Raw genomic sequence first — 8,343 nt, 5'->3', positions numbered from 1 at the left:
AAAAGTGAGGAGAGCAGGGTATCTTCTTTACAATCTGTTTATCTTTATGCTTCCACTCAATGATCACTTTCTTACAACTCTTTCAAGTGTACCTATAGTTTCAGGCAACCACTGTGTGAATATGTGAGAAATAACACTATTTCTCACCATTTTTTACTTGTATCCTGCATATTTTGCAGTTTTTCCCATCTAGTGAGAGGAGACTAGTACACAAATAGTACACAGAGGGAGATGAATTGCTGCACCTAGTTCTGTGTAGCACACAGAGAGAAGCAGCAACATGGAAGACCTTATACAGCAGCACTGGATGAAGCAGTAACATGAAAAACATTGTACAGCAGTACTGAGCTGTGCGGCTGTGAATGTGTGGCGCCCTGGACAAGCCAGGACGTCACAGGTACTGCAACAACACACCCCACACCCCGGCTAGGCACACCTAAGTCAAACACAAATCCTTGTTGCCTCCCTCCAGGGGCTGATGTCCACACCAGAGGGTGGGCCAGGCTGTTGGCCCCACCCACCGAGGAGTTCACAGTCCTGGAGGCGGGAAAAGGAAGCCAGTTCAGTTAGGGAGTGGAAAAGTGAAGTGGCAGTAGAGGAGACTGACCGTGTCCGTGTGCGTGGCCCGGGCACATACAGCAAGGTTGGCAGACGGTGGTGACCGTCTGCAGGAGAGGCTGATTGAAGTGAACCGTAAGGACCGGGGACGGGCGGTGGCCCGCCGGTACCGGATCGGGGAGCGAAGAGAAGCCAGCACCATTCGGCAGGGCCTACGGACCCCGACCAGGCTAGGAGTCGCCGTAAAACCGGTCAAATCCGTTAGCGAAGGGAACCTCCGGGGTTTCCCAGCAGTCAAGACCCGATTGAAGGCAACAGCTCATACGTGAAAGGAAACACAGTCACCGCCAAGGCTACAGTTCCCAGGGCCAGAGCCTGCGGGCAAAAGGGGCTCCCTCAGCATCCATCCAAGCTGGGGAGCGGGTTACCGGTGGGAAGCCATTGGAACCGTGAACACAACACAGGTGCAGGGAAAGGCAGTCACCATCAACCTACCGGGAGAACTACCGCAGCCGTCTGTGGGACCCGTCCATCCAGCCGTTTGTTTTACCGGAGACTTTGCATTGATCATTGGCTGAGTGAGTACCACTGTGCCATGCAGCACAGCACTGCCCCCACGACCCTGCACCTCCCCAGGCCCCGTAACCCGCCTGCCATCCCTAACCCTCACCGGGCCCCGGGACAACCAACCCCCTACTCACGGAGGGGAGAAACAACATCCAAGCTGCTCCCTGTCACCGCTCCCGGGATACCCGTCCAGAGCAGCGGTGGTGTCACAACCTCACCACAACCGTGGGTGGCGTCACGGACAATATCCCTACACCAAACCACCCCCTTTCACTCACGGGCGAGGAGCGCCGCTCGAGTCCCCGGGATCCGGCCCACCCCTTGAGCCACCGACCGAGCGAGCAGCAGCAGCAGCCGGACCCGAGCAGTGGGTGAGCGCAGCGTCCCCTCCTCCGCCAGCGACAAATGCAGGACTAGATGAAGCAGCAACATGGAAAACATTATACAGCAGTACTGAGCTGTGTGGCTGTGAATGCAGCACTAGATGAAGCAGCAACATGGAAAACATGCAGCAGTACAGAGCTGTGCGGCTGTGAATGCAGCACTAGATGAAGTAGCAACATGGAAAACATTATACAGCAGTACTGAGCTGTGCAGCTGTGAATGCAGCACTAGATGAAGCAGCAACATGGAAAACATTATACAGCTATACTGAGCTGTGTGGCTGTGAATGCAGCACTGGATGAAGAAGCAACATGGAAAACATACAGCTATACTGAGCTGTGCGGCTGTGAATGCAGCACTGGATGAAGCAGCAACATGGAAAACATTATACAGCAGTACAGAGCTCTGCGGCTGTGAATGCAGCACTAGATGAAGCAGCAATATGGAAAACATACAGCAGTCAGAGCTGCACTAGTTGAAGCAGCAACATGGAAAACATTATACAGCAGTACTGAGCTGTGTGGCTGTGAATGCAGCACTAGATGAAGCAGCAACATGGAAAACATTATACAGCAGTACTGAGCTGTGTGGCTGTGAATGCAGCACTAGATGAAGCAACATCATGGAAAACATTATACAGCAGTACTGAGCTGTGTGGCTGTGAATGCAGCACTAGATGAAGCAGCAACATGGAAAACATACAGCAGTACTGAGCTGTGTGGCTGTGAATGCAGCACTGGATGAAGCAGCAACATGGAAAACATTGTACAGCAGTACTGAGCTGTGCGGCTGTGAATGAAGCACTGGATGAAGCAGCAACATGGAAAACATTATACAGCAGTACTGAGCTGTGCGGCTGTGAATGCAGCACTGGATGAAGCAGCAACATGGAAAACATTGTACAGCAGTACTGAGCTGTGTGGCTGTGAATGCAGCACTGGATGAAGCAGCAACATGGAAAACATTGTACAGCAGTACTGAGCTGTGTGGCTGTGAATGCAGCACTGGATGAAGCAGCAACATGGAAAACATTGTACAGCAGTACTGAGCTGTGCGGCTGTGAATGCAGCACTAGATGAAGCAGCAACATGGAAAACATTATACAGCAGTACAGAGCTGTGCGGCTCTGAATGCAGCACTGGATTAAAGTTAAACAGATGCTTAAAGCTACAGCAATATCTGCCTGTTTGTCACTCTTCTCTTCCTCCTCCTATTTCCTCTGCTCTCTATAGAGCATAATAAGAGGTATAAGCTGATACCTCATTTTGGTTGGAGAAAGATGAATTTTAGCTTGCTTTTTCTTTCTTTTCTTACAGTGGATGGTGAGTTCAGGAGGTGGGGAGGATGAGAAGTGTCTGGTAAGTGAAGAAAGAATCATATTTCTTTAATAAAATATATTACAATGTTTGTATAGTCACATATACTATTAATGTATGTAATATTTGCTGAAGGAAGAGGCCATTTCTAAATATTTGGTTACTAACTTGAGTTATTATTTTCTGGACAATGTGTGTATATATATATATATATATATATATATATATATATATATATATATATATATATATATATATATATATATATATATATACACACACACACCTTACTAAAAGCAAAAATAAAATGTATGGACACATTAGAAAACCATAATAAATCAGTATGAGTATATGTATATGATTATATCTTATACATGTCTACAGTCTAGAATTCTGATATGAGGTCATTAACTGCATTCTCTGTAAAGTGTAAAATGATGAAAATTACTGTCAAAATAATCAGTATATGTTTCTTCAACTTTGCGAACTTTGCCTGTGCAAGCTATGCTCAGACCCTCTTATGAGTCATGGGTTTCCCCCTGGGGATTCATGGACATCGATTCAGTTTTCTTATTCTACAGTCTTTTACTAACAGTAAAGTGGGCTTTACACACAGCGACATCGCTAGCGATGTCGTTGGTGAAAGCACCCGCCCCCATCTGTTATGCGTCACAGGCAAATCGCTGCCCGTAGCGCACAACATCGCTAACACCCGTCACACGGACTTACCTGCCTAACGGCGTTGCTATGGCCGGCGAATCGCCTCCTTTCTAAGGGGGTGGTTCGTGTGGCGTCACAGCGGCGTCACTAAGCGGCCGCCCAATAGAAGCAGAGGGGCGGAGATGAGCGGGCCGAACATCCCGCCCACCTACTTCCTTCCTCATTGCCGGCGGCCGCAGGTAAGCTGTAGTTCCTCGTTCCTGCGGTGTCACACATAGCGATGTGTGCTGCTGCAGGAACGACGAACAACCTGCGCCCTGCAACAGCAACGATAATCGGGATTAGAACGACCGGTCAACCATCAACGATTAGGTGAGTAATTTTGATCGTTTAACGGTCGTTCGTACGTTTCACACGCAACGACGTCGCTAACGAGGCCGGATGAGCGTTACGAATTCCGTGACCCCAACGACATCTCGTTAGCGATGTTGTTGCATGTAAAGCCCGTTTTACGCAGTGTTTATCTTCACATCATCACTGTGGGAACAAGACTTCAGCATTGTAGGCATGGAACATTTGACTTGAAAGCACACTTCTACTGCAGACTACTCCATCGTTATTGATATTACTGCTGCTGTTCCACGGTCCTCTCCCTTACTATCAGACACGACGGTGCCACGCAGTAAAATCATGGAGTTCCACACGGCCATGGTTGCCTCCAACCCTTAGAGTTACTGCTACTGTTAATGGCTACAAATGACCGAGGTGCCAACACAACAGGGTTAAATAAGCAATTTAAATTAAAAAAAACAAAAAACAAAGCCAAACAAGGTACTCAAACTGGCAGAAAATAGGTCCACCCAGGCTATCTGCAGTACAATCAATTGGAGCCTCAGAAAAAAACCCAAAGCAAATAGCCAGAATAAAAAGTAATTTTTATTTAAGCAAATTAAAACCCAAGTGACAAAATAGTGATTTAGAAGGGAACACAACACAGGCGTAGAAGAATGTAACCACTCATGTGGCACCAGGGGGTTAAATAAATTCAATCTCAAATGTGAGCCATATGACCCCTGTGCCACCAGGATGCCAAGTAAGGACAATGTGTGGTTTATTGATGAATACAAAGGTACCAAGAAGATTTCAATAGACAGAGGGTGAAGTAAACGTATACAGTACCTAGTGGCATCTGCTCCTGCTGGCACCACACAGCCTGACACTAAGGTTTCACTCAGTAAAGTCATGGAGTCCCACACGGCCATGGTCACCTCCAACCCTTAGAGTGTTGTTACTACTAACAGTTACCGTCTTTTGTTGGATAAAGCTTGTCTACTGGGTTTCTCCGTACTGACTTGTTGGCCTAAAGCGGGCTTTACACGCTACGACATCGCTAATGCGGAGTCGTTGGGGTCACGGAATTTGTGACGCACATCCGGCCGCATTAGCGATGCCGTTGCGTGTGACACCTATGAGCGATTTTGCATCGTCGCAAAAACGTGCAAAATCGCTCATCCGTGACATGGGGGTCCATTCTCAAATATCGTTACTGCAGCAGTAACGAAGTTGTTCCTCGTTCCTGCGGCAGCACACATCGCTCCGTGTGACGCTGCAGGAACGAGGAAGCTCTCCTTACCTACCTCCCGGCCGCTATGCGAAAGGAAGTAGGTGGGCGGGATGTTATGTCCCGCTCATCTCACCCCCTCCGCTTCTATTGGGCGGCGGTTCAGTGACGCTGCTGTGACGTCGCCGTGACGCTGAACGAACCGCCCCCTTAGAAAGGAGGTGGTTCATCAGTCACAGCGACGTCGCTAGACAGGTAAGTATGTGTGACAGGTCCGGGGGATGTTGTGCGCCACAGGCAGTGATTTGCCCGTGTCGCACAACCGATGGGGGCGGGAACGCACGCTAGCGATATCAGTACCAATATCGCAGCGTGTAAAGCGGCCTTTAGTCTATATGTCAGGCCTCTGCTCTAAGACTAGTAGCGCTGGAAACAGTCATGACCCGAGGTGCCCCAGTTGGGTTCTAGTATTCACTACGGTGAGATAGGGGTACTCTGTTGTCCCATCCTGCGTTAGAGTCTTTACTTTCATTTGGCCTTGCCACAGTGTTCGCTCAATTCTCTGTCAGGCCTCTGCTCTGGGACCAATACGGCTTGAAACAGTCGCAACTCGAGTTGTGTGGTAACCACAGAAGGGGAGGATGGAGGAGTGCATAATGCCAAAAAGATAAAAATAGGGAGCAAAAGCAAGGCACTGATGCCCATAATGATTGCTAAATATAAAAGACGTTATAACAAGAAGTATGAAGAGATAGATATATATGGTTATGGTTAGTATTTTATATTAATTTTTGATTATCATTTAAGCAATTTATAGTGTATATCTATATATCTTTAATAATTTTGTACTTTTATATCAGCTTTATAAGTGTTATTCATAAAAGCAATAACACAGGGTGTAGTTTCGGTTATAAAAAGGTCTTTGTTTCAAATGTCTTTGTTAATGAAGGTATAGAAAACTGGACAAAACTGAATTAAAGGAATGCAGCAGGATCTATAATTTACGATGTTATTTTCAACCTATGTACCCATTTAATGTAATCTATTAAGCCATGCCCCTTTCTTTGTGGTAGTAATAAACTAGTGTTTTGGGCATCTGAGGGTCAGACAAGCCTAGCACAGACACAACTGGCTGTGTGGGTCCTTGTTCTCCGACCAATCGACAAAGCTGACTGAGGCCCGTTTTACACATCCGGCATTTCGCCGGATGCCGGATCCGGCACCCATGAAGAACAGTACATTCATTTACAGTGGAAGTACAACTCCAGGCAGACAAATGCGGTTGTGCATGAAGCACACAACTGCATGGTGTCGCGCTTCCACTGTAAATGAATGTACTGTTCTGCAAGTGTGCCGGATCCAGCATCCGGTTAAATTCCGGTTATGTAAAACGGGCGTTAGTAAAGACTGGCAAACGTGTGAGACCATTTGTCTTTCTCCTAAAACTTTTTCTACAGCAAAGTTTCTGCAACAATATTTATATATACAGTACTGTATTTATAAAAAAAAAAAAAAAAAAAAAAGAAGTACATAGTGCAAGATAATCCACATGAAAAAAATAGATACTGTGTACATATTCTTCATTCACTATATAATGCTGAATGCGTTGTCCTGTTCAAAGCTGGGAGTGAACCATTTGGCCGGTACGTGCGCAGTGCTATGTTAACGTTGTAGTTGAATTCTTCAATAAAATGGCACCCGAGTCAGCGTGTGCACATACTACAAACTCTGGCGCCATTGTATTGAAAACACTGTCTCTGTGAATATCACCATTCAACAGTTTGTTTCAGATGATTCAAAAACAACGTAAAGACAGCACTGCGCACGCACCGGCCATAGGGATAATAGTGGCGGATACGGCGCAAAATTTAAATAAAAGGAAGGAAAGCAGCCAAGGAATAGATAAAGAAAATCCGACCCACAATGATCCACCGCAATGCTAAATGATTGCCACCCGGGTGAATGGGTTCAATAGCTAGTTGTTCTATAACGACGATTGGTGTCTTCAGGGCGGGCACTCAGGCCTAGCACCCTCTTACAGACTGTCCTGGAATTTGTGGACAGTGGGAAACCCTGCCTGCTAGGTGGTAACATTGGTAATTGTACATACTGAAAAGACAAAAGGGAAATCATATAACCTATCAATATTTATTTAACTCAAATATAGCGCCATTAATCCCACAGTGCTCTAGAGAGATTATCATCACTGTCCTCCTTTAGGCTCACAATCTAATGTCCCTATTAGGATAGTTTCACACATCCTGCTTTTCGCCGGATTACCAGATTCGGCGCACGCCAGTACAGTGTATACAGTACAATGGTATGGCGACAACTTCCGGGTCACATACTCCGGTCACATGGCAGCATGTGACCAGAGCTTGTCACGCTGCCATTGTACTGTATACACTGTACTGGAGTACGCCAAATCCGACGAAAAGCTGGTTGTGTGAAACTAGCCTTAGTATGTCTTTGTGGGAGGAATCCGGAAAACACGGGAAGAACACACAAACTCTTTGCAGATGTTGTCCTTGGAGGGAATTTAAACCCAGGACCCCAGCGGTGAAAAATGAGGAGCACATGGATACCATATAAGTTTTCAATATGTTTCTTACTGTTTAATAGGAAGACAAAACTGACATATGAACCAAAAAAAGGATAAAAACTTAAATACACGACGCTGATAAAAGTGGTGTATTTTTGTTTCATATAAAAAAAACAAAAAAAAAAACAAACAAAAAACAAAACCATAGACCTTTTAATGGGACCAGACCCTAGACTGACCTCCAATTTACTTCACAATTATGTAATGTACTGAATTGCAGTGTAGTACAGAAAGGTAATAAATATCTTAACTTTCTATATGCGAGATAGGACGTTTGTAATGAGACCTTTGACCTATCGCTGCATGTTAACCTGTCACCTATGAAATCTGTCATCACTGAATTGAAGGCAAGGGACCATTGAATATTACAACTTTGGCATTACACCGCCCCCTGGTGGTAACAGTAATGAATAATACAAAAGTATAAGCAGTACTATGCTGGAGCTATGCGAAAAATGGCAAAATCTCCGGTTACTTTCATCCTTAGCAAATGAAGAGGCCACAACAGTAGCCAAGCGCTGTGGCTCCTTCAGCATTCTGCCTCCACAATAATACAGTAGACCATTCTTCCAAGCAATAAACTACAACTGTGACAGACAATTAAGTAACTTCAAGCTCATTGGCCTCAAAGTTAATCTTAAACAGTAGCCCAATCTACCATAATAATAATAATAATATTTATTCATTTATATATG

This window comes from Anomaloglossus baeobatrachus, chromosome 5, assembly GCF_048569485.1.
Source record: "Anomaloglossus baeobatrachus isolate aAnoBae1 chromosome 5, aAnoBae1.hap1, whole genome shotgun sequence".
NCBI lineage: Eukaryota > Metazoa > Chordata > Amphibia > Anura > Aromobatidae > Anomaloglossus > Anomaloglossus baeobatrachus.
Note: the sequence above shows the minus strand (reverse complement) of the source record.